The following is a 13364-nucleotide window of genomic DNA, read 5'->3' as shown; positions in this document are numbered from 1 at the left end:
GAGGAAAATGTCTGGTTTTTCTGCAAAGTCGTACCTGGAGCAAAGGGAGAATGTGGTGCTGTTAAACATAGTTCATTGTCAAAAACAGAAGAAATTTTTGCATGATCCTAGATTCAGATTTTAATCTTTTGGTCCTAACAAGAGGGATTGAAGCTCACAGGGCTATGAAGCTGCTGGGAAGTGACGGACCAGATGAACAACCTGACTCCAACAGTCTATCAGTGCAGATATGGCTAATACCCTCTCCAGCAGTTAGCTTTTCCATGCAACATAATGAGGGAAAAAGTAAATCTGAGTCAATGATACATCTGCTCATAAACTTCCATTTGTTAAATATGAAGCAAAATTCTGACAGCCATAAAACAGGGTGAACAGTTGTGTGTTTGTATTAAAATATCATTGAGATAAGCAATAACCAGCTATCCGAGCAAAGGAACATCTGTGATATTATCACGCTATTTCTGGCTGAGTCATCTCATGCTGGGAGAAAACACAGGGAAATGGAGATATCACTTGTGGTGTTCTTAATTGAGTTAAGAAAGGGCTCTGTTTTTTATCTTCCCAGGGTAGGTCCTGGAAATGCAACAGGTAGCATTTAAAAATAAATTTTTAGCTGATTGTTACAGCTCACTGCAAATCAGTCCTTGCAGCCTACTTGAAAAAAAAAAAGGCTGCCATGATAATTCCTGGAATAAAATGTAAGCACTAAAAGTTTTATAATTCATGAATCTAACTTTTTAGTGCTTGGAAGGACTTTTTTGTTTGACCTCTACAGAGAAGAACAACAGTACATCAGAAACGTTCAAAAATGCTATTTTCCAGGGGCCCCTGGGTGGCTCAGTTGCTTAAGGGTCCAACTCTTGATTTTGGCTCAGGTCATGATCTCACAGTTTGTGGGGTCAAGCCCCATGTCAGGCTCTGTGCTGATAGCATGGGGCTGCTTGGAATTCTCTCTCACCTTCTCTCTCTACCCTCCCCCACTCATGCTCGCTCTCTTTCTCTCTCAAAATAGACTTTAAAAAATGCTGTTTTCCACGTTTTTGCCATGAGAAACCCTAAGTAGTGGGCAAAAACCCTTCTCTACCAGGGAGTAATAAGGTGCTTAGTAATTTATTAACTAAACCCCTTGGATAGGGATGAGACCAAAAAAAGACAGTTATTATCCCAAATTATATTCTACAGAAGAGTAATGAATTCATGGCATCAAGATTTTATACTGTTGGAGGAAGCCTTAGAAGTAAGTGAACATTGGATTTATGGGCTTGAGCAAATTATTTAATAATTATGAGCTTTAGTCTATTCATCTACAAAACGGGGGGTCTTCTAGAGTTCTTGCATACACTAAATCAGATAACACATCTAAATTGCTAGGACACAACACTCTACTCCTAGCAGATACAGTAAATAGTTTTTCATATCAGCTTGAGTCCACAGAGCCTGTTGACTATAGTGAGCTATTTCTGCAAGTATAGTAAAAAGAGAAAGAAAGTCAAAGAAATCTAGATCTTGGAACACTGTCAGTTTTTCCAGGTCAATCTACCAAGCCCATAAGAAGTATATGCCTCTAAGGATTACCACTACACCTAAAAAGTCTACTGTTGGTTTGTTTGTTTGCTTGCTTGTTTGTTTGTTTAAGAGAGAAAGCATGATGGGGGGGGGGGGGCAAAGGGACAGGGAGAGAGAGAATCTTAAGCAGGCTCCAAGCCCAGGGAGGAACCGGACTCAGGGTTCAATCAAACATGAGGCTCAGTCTCACAAGTGAATGAGATCGTGACTTGAGCAGAAATCAAGAGTCAGATACTTAACCGACTGAGCCACCTAGGTACCCCAAGAAGTCTACAATTTAAATCACAACTTGTTCAAGGAGACCTTTTCCAACCCAAGTAATGCAAGGAACAAAGCAAACTTAGCCTGAGGATTAACTGAGTGCAAAAGACTAACTAGACTGATCAGATAATCCTGCCACCTAACTTTCTACGTGGTAGAGAGGAACAGGTATGTTACCATTGTTGCTGACAAGGTAAATTTTGCCAGTTGATTTCGGTACAGCCATGCTTTGTATTCAGAAGATCTGATTCACACATGTCCTCAGCTTCCCCAGATGCCCACTGAAAGCCAAGAACCCACAGCCCGCCAAGTCATTTATACAGACAAATTCAGATTCAGACATGAAGATACCTTATGGACTAAATTTTAAAGACAATGATCTCTGTGTACCTCCGTTACAGATGTAGATCCCTTTGAAAATTACCTTCAAAGAGCCAAATACAAACAGCTGGTGACTTGAAACAAAAATTTACTTTGAAGTAGTACAAACTAGAGTCATTATCTTAAATTTGTGTTCTTTAATAATATAAGCTGTAACCTGGTAAAGTACCTTTTATCTAGGCTTTATTGATCGGGCAGCACATTACAAGTATAAAAAATTAAATAACTCATTACAAATACTGAAAGCTTAGAAGGGTTGCTGTACTTCTAATGCATGGGTTCTATTTAAATATAACTAACTACCTGTAGAGAGATATAATAAATTTATACCTTCCTTCCAAATGCTCAGCCCCTTTGCCAGCAAATGGACTTTCACGACATCTCTATGAGGTCTGAATGCGCTGGTGTTTCACCTTCATTTTCTATTTGTGTACTATGGCAACAGTTACTTCCAGGTGTGAACCGTATTCATTGGATCACAGTGGAGCTGGCACTCCTTGTGGGGTTGACACCCCTCTTTGCCACCCAGTTGATGGCTCCTTACTATACATGTTATCTAAAATTATTCCAGGCTCGGGGCGCCTGGGTGGCTCTGTCAGTTAAGCATCCGACTCTTGATTTTGGCTCAGGTCATGATTTCATGGTTTGTGAATTCAAGCCCCGTGGTGGGCTCTCTGCTGATAGAGGCCTGCTTGGGATTCTCTCTCTCTCTCTCTCTCTCTCTCTCTCTCTCTCTCTCTCTCTGCCTTTCCTCTGCTCACACGCATTCTCTCTCTCTCAAAAATAAATTGATTTAATAAGATAAAAGTATGCTGGGCTTTTGTTGCCCGTTTTTTTTTTTTTCCTATAAACCCTTGCTTTGAAATGGACATCATCTATGTTCTTGCTTTGCATGAATTCTTGTAGGTATTGACTTCAGCAAACACATGGGAGATGCCCACCAGTCCTTCAAGTTATGAGTCCCGTACACATCAGAGGTCTCCCACGGAAAAATCTCAGAACCATATGACCCTATCGATGCAGCGAATGAATATCAAGAGTTGGTTAAAATGAATCTGTATGTGAAAACCTAAACTCCCTTTAAAATATCATGGAACTCCCACCTGCCAGCATTTGCAACACCATAGAAGGCATTTATAGCCAGTTACTGGTAACCAGAAAAATTCCGAGGAAATTAAGAGAAATATCACCATCATAGATCCCATAAAAACTGATGGTTTGGTTTTGAACTGTTACTTTGGATTTTTGTTTCTTTAAATACATTATTTAACATGCTACAAGCATCTATTTGTCATCCTTAATTATGATTTACATTAGTGTTTATATTGATTGGTTTTTGATTGGCTCTGAACTCTTTGTCCAGAAAAAAAAAATTAATTTCCATGAGAATTGCCATGGGTTACGTTCTGTGGTGTTTAAAATGTGCTCTTTAAAAATGCATGCTTCTACAATGACTGGGGCAGCAATCATTTTTAACTACATCTAACCTCTAGTTATTGGGTTATGCTAGTAAAATAATACAAGGTTTACATGTAATTGCCAAGTGGTGTTAATATTTTACAAAGTCTGATTTTCCCAACAATTAAATTTTTAGTCTAGGTTGCCTCAAATGTTTGAATTTATATGTACACTGAATGAAAAGGAACTTGGACTAATGCTTCATTTCTCACATACAATTTAGAATTCTCTGGAGGTGCTTGTTATAAATCATGGACTTGCCTCCGGGCCTAATGAACCAGACACCACAAAGGTTATTGTGGTAGGTGAGTCTTTGGCTTTAAAGTTGGAAAATGAAGAAGATGATGATGTCGATGCCCATTTTAACAGTAAAGAAATTGAGGCTCAGGAGGTTAAGACACTTGTCCTAAGTCACTTAGCTATTTACTAGTAGGCCCAGGACATAAACCCATGTGGGTCCCACACCAAAGCCTATACCCTTCCCCACAGTGCTTCAACGTACATCAAATTCATACGAAATTTATAAATTTATACAAATTTATATAAAAGATTCCCAGAGACTATAGATAAGACAACAAGGAAAAACAGTACGAAAAGGCTGGAAGAACAAAAGGAGAAGTTTTCAGGAGACTATAAAGAATTCCTATTGGCCCCAACAGTAGTTTCCTACTGGGTTTTAATGTTTAACTGAGAAGCAAGCTCCATAATGGGAGGCATCTTGAACGTCAAGTTGAGGAAAATGTTGGTAAGCAAGACAGTGGTTTCCCACTAAACATGCTATTCTGTCTACTTCTCTGGACACCTTTGGTTCAGACTACCCTCACCTCTCAAATGGACCACAACCATGCTGTGCCCACAGTGTTCTTTCCAAAATGAAAATTTCATGTCATTACTCCCCTTGAAAACCATCTTAACTTCCCATTACCCTCAGAATAATGGAACCTAAGATATTTACCCTGGCTTCCACACCCTATTCAAAATCACATCCCACCATACCTTTTTACCCCTCCAGCCTTCACCTCTAATGATGTCTTTTGTCTGCCGCTGTCTTCACTCAGTCTTCCCAATCACCTACTTCACTCTGACCCCAGATACACATACCTTTTGTTTCTTTACAAGGCCATCATTTTTTTCTTCACTTGGCCCTTACATATCCTGGACCCTGCCAGGAACATTTTTATGCCATTTTTACATATTTCACTGTGAACTCTTACTATCCTTTGGTTCTCTGTTTATACACCATCCTCCTCTACCCCAAACCTACCTATCCAGGTACATTTGCATGTTATCTCCCTTACTTATTCTAGCATTTATCTCACGGTGTTCTAATAGGCTTCATGTTGGTCTAGAAACCCCTTTAAAGGCAGTATTCCCTTGGGGTAGGTTCAGGCTCTATCTTATCTGCTAGTGAATCCCTAGTGTTTACTATAGTGCCTGCCAGTAATTGCCCAACAAACATAATTTGTCAAATTGATGAAGAGATGGATGGATAAATGAATTCTGTGGTGTGTGGATATGACAGAACAGATGAGAAAGGATAAGAAAGGATAGACAGGAAAAACATGACCAAGCAATTTAGTCACACTGGATAAATCAAAGAAATATATATATATATATATATATATATATATATATATATATATTTAATCTATATATAAATCTCTATATAAATCTATATATATAAACATATTTATATATATATTTTATTTATATATTGTAATATATATAAATAATATATATATTTATATATGCATATATATATAAACATATTTTTTATTTTACATTTATTTATTTTGAGAGAGAGACCATGCACATGGGAGTGGGGGAGGGGCAGAGAGAGAGGGTGAGAGAGAATCCCAAGCAGGCTCCACACTGTCAGCGTGGACCCCGACGTGAAGTTCAATCTCACCAACTGTGAGATCATGACCTGAGCCAAAATCAAGAGTCAGAGGCCTAATCGACTGAGATAAGGCACTCCAGAAAAACGTATTTAATACCACCAGGCACCCCAGAATAATATATTCAATACCACCATGTATTAAATGTATGCACATTTTCAAAGGGAAAAAAATCTTTTCTTCAAGTTGTCTTGAAGGAAAACAGGAGGTCTACGAAGTCTGGAAACAAAGATAATATTTTATTTCCTATAATTTGAAGAGTTCTTTGATGATATGATATAATAATAGTGATATATTTGCCTACATTTCGAGATTTTGTGGACACCTACAGATGTAAGTATCATGTACATAACTTTTACAATCCCTACTGCCCCAATTTCCATCTGATGTGGAGACAATTGCAGCCCTTCCGGTCATAAAGAGGGGGATTAGTTGATAGTAACAGGTTGATCTGGAATGTCTCATCAATCTAGAGCACATCACCTATGGGATGGATGGCCTCCTCTGTCAATGAGCTCTGTCCACCTCCAGCCACTAGGGAGATGCTGTGACAGGTTGATGGAACACACTGGTCCAGAGGATGGTCTTTTGTGTCATATAGACCTAGATTCAAAGCTCTGCCGGGCCTCAGTAACCTAGGAACATTCCAGACCTAAGTTTCTCACATACAACCTTCCATACCCAAATAACATTTTTGCAGCACCTCTGTACTAAGAAGGAGACTCATTTCCGGAAGTTGTGGCCACTACCGAAAAGGTCGTCAGCAAGTAACAATGTCCCCCAAAGCCTCCTCTTGCTTTTTAAAAGGCATATTTAGAAGGAAACTCTAAGTTACTCTTGGGTGAAGGAATAATATGGAAGAAACAACCTGAACAACAGTCTTGCCCACCTAGAAACCAGCACAGCTGTTGATCATTAAGGAATTAGCCAAAAAAAAAAAAAAAGAAAAAGAAAAAGAAAAAGAAAGAAATTTACAACAGAGAAGGGGAACATGTTTCCCTTGAAGAGAGGCATTTCTGTGTAAATGCCACATCTTCAATATAACCATCTAAAATTATATACAAGTCTCTGTTAACTATAGTTATCTAGAAAGGAGAACCATTTTCTCATTAGCTTCATGTACTCTCAACATTTGTTACTTATATAATGTATTACTATTATTTAAAACAAAAAGAAAGCACTATGGCGAATTGTTGTGTAAAAGTAGCCTATTCTTAGTACTTTTGTTCCAGGCCTGGAAACCTTTCCAGAGTGTCTTATTTTTTGTATTTTTGTGGCAGAATAATCACTTTGGGACATAATGCTGTATATTAGTTCCTTTAAAAATAACATTTCTCTATCAAATATTAAATTCTTCAGCTTTTCATTAATTTTTAGAATATTTCAGGATGGCAGGTTATATTTCTTGTCAAAGGAAAATCACTCTTGGCATCTTCTGCAGTTAGAGCAAGAAACATATTCCTCTTCAAATTGCCTTTTTTATTTTTTTATTGTTGTGTTACAGCACAACCAAGAGTGTGTAGCATACAAATGATAGGTGGTAAAGATATTGTGGGTTTGCATGCATAATAAATGTGGTTTCATTTCAGGAGTTGGCGAGCATTTCATAACGCAAGAGTGGAAAATGGGACAATTTGAATATTTTGGGAGGCTTCAATATATACTCACGGTGCATGCATATACATATTTACATATAATTTTCAACATTCTTATTTATAAGCAAATAGCCAAACAGGCAATTATTTGCATGTGGGCCAATATGACACAGTCAATGGTTTGGAAAATATAGGCTAGCTAACTAACTCATTATTGTAAATAGAAAGTGCAAGTAAGGTATATCAGCTCTTTGAAACATAAGCCACTGAAAACAGAGTTGCTTCCCTTAGAATCAAATGTAGGAGGTATGTTTAGATAGAAGTCCTCTCCTTTTCGTGATATTTAAGAAAACATGGAATTGTGAAGCATCTTAGAAAATCCCTTTTAGAGTAAAATGTGGACCAGTCCCTTTCTACAGCCGCAGCCAGCAAATCAAAACCAATCTAGTCGCTGTGATTTTACGTTTTAATTCCTAGGAATATTATATGAGCTGGGCCCCGGCTTCTAATGCACTTAGTCACCTGAGTCACAAATAGTAATACCTGCAGAGAGTGGTAAAATAAACCTAATGAGCCCTTACATTAGTGTCAGAGTCTCTGTTGAAGTCATGCATCTGAAATTACTCAAACGAAGGAGAAAGAGGAGACACACAGGACACGACAGGTTGTTGCGGCGAGCGAAGGTGTCGCCTGGGCGCGAGGATGCGGCCAGCGCTCCATCAGTGCCCACCCTGCTAAAACACTGAACGAAAATGACTGATCTACAATTTGCATTCTCTTTTCGGTCCATCAGCAGAACATTATTAAAACCAGTCAGCCAAAACCCATTAGAACAGCACTCACGTAGGAAACAATGCCCAGGTCTGCTTGTTCTCCATTTTTATGCACTGCTACAGGACTATAAATATTCATCGTAATGTAACTGAAAATTATTGAAGTGAGAAAAAAGAGAAACAGGGAAGCCATTTGCTTCAATTCATAAACAGCATCTGTTGGGAAGTTATTCATAGATTGCTTCAGGGCCTGCTGAGCAGCAAGCCCACGGAAAAGGATGCCATTGCAAGCAAATTGGCGCAAACTGCATGGAGATGCTATTACACATGATTCACTGACAGCCAGGGAGAATGATCAGGCACTGGGTTGTTTTATGTGTTCTTTTATCACTGGGACGCAGGACTACCCTCCAGCCAAAGTCTCACACAGTTCAAATTAGAAGAGCAACCTTCTAAGTGTATTAAGGCCTAACCAGTAGCTAGAGAAAGTTAGAATAACCAGCCAGACTCCAGGTGATAGAGCTTGTTCATCTGCCCACACCTTAGGCACCCTCACATCCTGCCCGTACAACCTGGCAGATGTGAGTGTCCTGGTAATACTGTGTCCATCAGAAATTAAACATTCGAGGAAAAAGTTTCTAGAAGGTTGAAACGAAATTTCTGGCTGGGATGTCCTGAAAGTAATGTAACGGAACGCTCACCACTTACCAAACCAAGGTTAAGAAGAAACATTGGCAAGGAATGCTTGCCGACCGGGCGTTAGTGGTGAAGTTGTATTTCATCAAAAACTGGATTTACGGCTTCCTAGTCAAAGCACCAGATTCAGTGCAGAGAAAATAAACACAGCAAGAGCTTTCAGAGGTGAAGTGATCATGAATAAAATGGGTGGGTTGATTTAGTAAGTGTTTATGCTTGTATATTGATTTATGTTTTTATGGTAAAAAGGCATCTTCAAGACTCAGAAAGAAAATATGTATTTCGGATTTGGGGTGGTTTTTTTTTTTTTTTTTTGGCAATGTTGAATGTCATCCATTTCAGGCTGAGCCCACTGATCAATCTTAATATCACTAAAGGAGAGAGAACCAGACACGATGTGTCCCCTAAAAGGAGGCAATGAGAAAAAGTTCTACCCTTCCCCATGAAAGACCCTTGTGGTTGCATGTAGTCTCCCCTCCCCCCACAGAGAGGGAGAGAGAGAGAGAGAGAGAGAAACCTAAATCAGATCAAGCGCTTAGATCCAATTATGCTCTATGGAAAACAGACAGGGGACAGGAGAACCCATTACCAACACTATAGAAGTAAAATCAGCAAAATTCAGACTGTGGAAAACTTAAGACTTAAGTGACCTGGTTTCCCCAACAAATAAGTTGCAAAGAAAATAAAGAAGGTGGGGAGACGAAGAGAGAACCTATAGATTAAGAGAGATTTAAGAGATGTATCAACTAAATACAATTGTCTGGATCCTGATTTGGATAGGCTCTGTATATCCTCCCCTTCCCCCCAAAAACCTCTATGTACTCAGGCAAATTTGAATCTTAGTGGTTAGTTGATAGTTTTAAGGAATTATTCTTGGTATTTTTTTTTTTTTTTTGGTATTGTGGTTGCATTTTTAAAGAGTTTGCATCTTTTAGAGACACATTTGAAGAACGGCTTCAAAATAACCCATCTGGGGATGGAAGGAGCAGGTGGGATCCAGATAAAACAAGAATTTGCATGGTTTGATAATTACTGAAGCCAGGTATTGGGAACATGGGAGTCGGTTAGCAAATTCTCACTTCTCTTGAAAATTTTTTTATCAAAAGTTCTTATAACCTCATAGTTATCTTATCCACTATTTTGCCTAAATTGGCTTACACTGGCTCATGAGAGTTGATTGTTAAATTTTCAGAAATTTTCCAGCCTGTTGTTAAACCATCAGTGGCTAGAAATCAGCCAGAGTGGATGTGTTTCCATCATGGAATTCAACCGTACTATAATTAAGTCTCCCCTCCGCCTCCCCGCCCCCCACCCCCACCCCTGCCCACCACCCAAAGAATTGATTGGAAAATATTAATCACCACACCACTGGTCATGACCCCAAAGCCCAATGCACAAAACTCTATATACAAGTTGGATATTTTGTCAATTAGTACAAGATGCTGCCTTTTCAGCTTAGGTCTCTCTCTGTTCTCCCTTCCCATGTTTTGTTGCCTCAGATCCTAAGGTGTGGCAATCCATGGGCTCACCCTGGAACATTCCACCTGGACTTCAATCATTCCTTCCTGTGGTAAGTCTTTACTATTTCTCCTTCTATCAAAATGTATCCAGGGTGTGGCCCTTTTCTCTCAGGACTAATCTGACAGAAAACAGTGCTCAGATGATGAGGTTAACAGATTCTGAATAAGAAGGAGGAAGCCTGAATCCTTCAGAAATAATTTTCTCTGGAAATTTCTGACCTTTTGACAGCCTTCATATTCTTGGGTAATTCTATACCTCCAAAACACCTTTATACAAATAGGTTCATTTACTTATAAATATTCTTGGTATTTTTTAAGTGACTGCTTATTATATAGAAGACGAACCTCATTAGAACATTGCCTCATTAAATCCTCAGAATAAAAATATGAGCTAACACAGAAGCTAGAATTTTGTTCCTCTGACAAGTAAGGGCATAAATAATAATAATGATAATAATAATAATCATGGAAGTCAAGTGTCTTATCTAAGGTCACCTGGCTAGTTACAGACAAACTCAAGACGAAACCTAAGAGTATTTCCTATCATGAATCAAGAATCTTTCCACAAACCACCAACCCACCAAAGCACCCAACCCATTGTTTGGGTGAACAAGCAAATTTTCCTGCCCTCTCCAAAGGCAGGTTTGTGTTAACTATGTGGACAACAAAGAAAAGGAATCCCAAAGGCATTTTTTTTTCTTTTTCACATACATGAGTTTGAAGGCTACTAGTTATTTAAGTCTAATCTAGAAGCATTTATTAAGAGCCTGCAAGAGAATGGAACACCCGCTACATGGTACCAAAATCAAAAACATCCTACATTAAAAAAAAAAAAAGGAACGGTGGCTCCCTCAATTTGTAGTTAGCCTGTATTGCCAAAAGGGTGTGTTTTGTTTGAAATACTGTGATTTGCAAAATTATGTGTTTGTCATTACTGGTTTCTTCCTGCATTTCAACAGAAGCCATGTCAACATTGCCCAGAACTATTTAGGAGGCTAAGCTGTTGTCCCATTAACATCTAAATTTACTGCATTTGTGTCCTTTTCAAACGAGATGAGTAAGACAAACAACCCCATCAACCCTTGTGGTTTCCTTCTGCTTTTCTATGACTATTAATTGTAACTCAAATCCTGCAATGGAGAAAATGGCTGAGCATGGGGAGGGGTGGGACGTACAAAATGTGATCTCCTCACTAACACTGAATAAAGACATATTCTGTCCCTGTGTGTTCTTGGCAGAAATTTGAGGAGTAATTAACTGCTCCTAATTGCTCATCAATTCCATTATCTCTTTTTATTTGTGCATTTGTCTCTTATTGACCAACTGCTATATGCCAGGGGCTGTGTAAGAACTTGGGATATGATAGTGAAAGTCCTTCGTCCCAACTTGCTCACTGGGTTGTGAAAAATAGACATATAAGTAAAGGCACAAGGACATTAGAGCATTCAGAGTGCTAAACACTGAAGAGTTCAACGGGCACACAAAGGGGTAAATGGAGTTCGATGGGCACACCTTCAGCCTGGGGTAAAAAGAAATATTCTTAGAGATGGGGGCATCTAAGCCAACATGAGAAATACAAAGAGAGTTGTTCTAATGAATAACTGAACTGGGAGAAGACACTTCAGACAATGGGAACAACATAGGCTGAATTTGGGAAGACCCAACCCTGAGATGCTCTGATGCAGTAAATCTGAAATGAAACCCAGGACAATGTACTGTTAACAGGCACCCCAAGAACTATTAATGCAAGTGATTAAAAACGTTTAAAGAAAGTCAGAAGCAACATGGTAGTTTGAAACAGTTCGCATGTGGTCATCCTAGAAATTTTGGAAAATATGTTCAGGAATCTGCACAGCACCTTTCTTGGCACCATTTATATAACTAAATCAAGTCATGTTGATTATGTATCTGCTGTGTGTGAGCATGGGAGCATAATGGGGTAGCTCTCGAGGTAGACCAAGGAGAGAGAAGTTCCAAATGAGTGGTACACACAAGAAATATACCACAAGAAGTGTAACATTAAAGAAAGGCTTTCTGGGCTGCACGACGCTGAACTAGGGCTTGTGGAAAGGGTACAGTACAGAATAAGAGGGCACAAGCCGTTCCTGTAATAGAGATTTGTAATTTCAAAGTCCGCATCGAATCAACGTTTGGCTCCTTGCTAGTTGTGACATTCAGCAAGTTGTATGACTTTGTTTCAGTTGCTTCATGTGTAAAATGGAAATGATAATTATTTCAACTTGGCAAGACTAATGTGAAAAACATATGATGTGATCTATCAAGTAAAATATGTATGGGTTCTGGTACATAGTAAGTGCTTAGTAAATATCTACTGAACAAAAAAATGAAAACTAATTATTATTTCTTTTCTCTCTGTGGCTCCTAACCTCAATAAATATTTTTCTAAGCAATGACCTTATATTTAGCAATAATCTCTAAGAAACCTTATATGTTATTACAGAACCATGGCTCTCTTCAAGGGACTTTATGAGATCATTTGATTCCAGCTCTATAATTTACAGTAGGAGACTATGGTGAAAAGGATACAGGTTTTGGGATTAGACTACCTAAGTTTGAATTGTAGTTCACTATTTACTAGCTCTGTAACCTTGAACATGTTTCTCAAACTCTTTTAGGCTTGGTTTATACAATAAAACAACGAATGTCTAACTCTTAGGATTATAAAGAAGCCTATGGATTCATTCACTCAAAAATGTGTGAACTGAGTACAGTTGACCCTAAACAATGTAAGGGTTAGGGGTGCTAACACCCCGTAGAGTTGAAAATCCATGTATAACTTTTGACTCCCCTAAAACAACTACTAATAGCCTGCTACTGACTACAAGCCCTACTGGTCACATAAACAGTGCATTGACACATAGTTTTTGTTATATGTGTTACATACTGGATTCTTACAATAAAGAGAGAAAAAAGAAAGTGTTATTAAGAAAATCCTAAGGAAGAGAAAATACACTTACTATACTGTATTTATTGAAAAAAAATCCACATGTGGACCTTCATAGTTCAAACTCATGTTGTTCAAGGTTCAACTGTATTTGCCAAATGTGAGAAACTGGTCCGGGATCTGAAAATTAGCAGTGAACAAAAATGAGAGACCCCTACCTTCCTCAATCTTATACATAAAAGATAGCTATATTATTTCTCTAGAGATATATAATAAGTTTCTATAAACCTGGCTTAAAACAAAAGTTATTT

This window comes from Prionailurus viverrinus, chromosome A2, assembly GCF_022837055.1.
Source record: "Prionailurus viverrinus isolate Anna chromosome A2, UM_Priviv_1.0, whole genome shotgun sequence".
NCBI classification, from domain to species: Eukaryota; Metazoa; Chordata; class Mammalia; order Carnivora; family Felidae; genus Prionailurus; species Prionailurus viverrinus.
The sequence above is the reverse complement of the archived record's forward strand: the minus strand, read 5'-3'. Positions refer to the sequence as shown.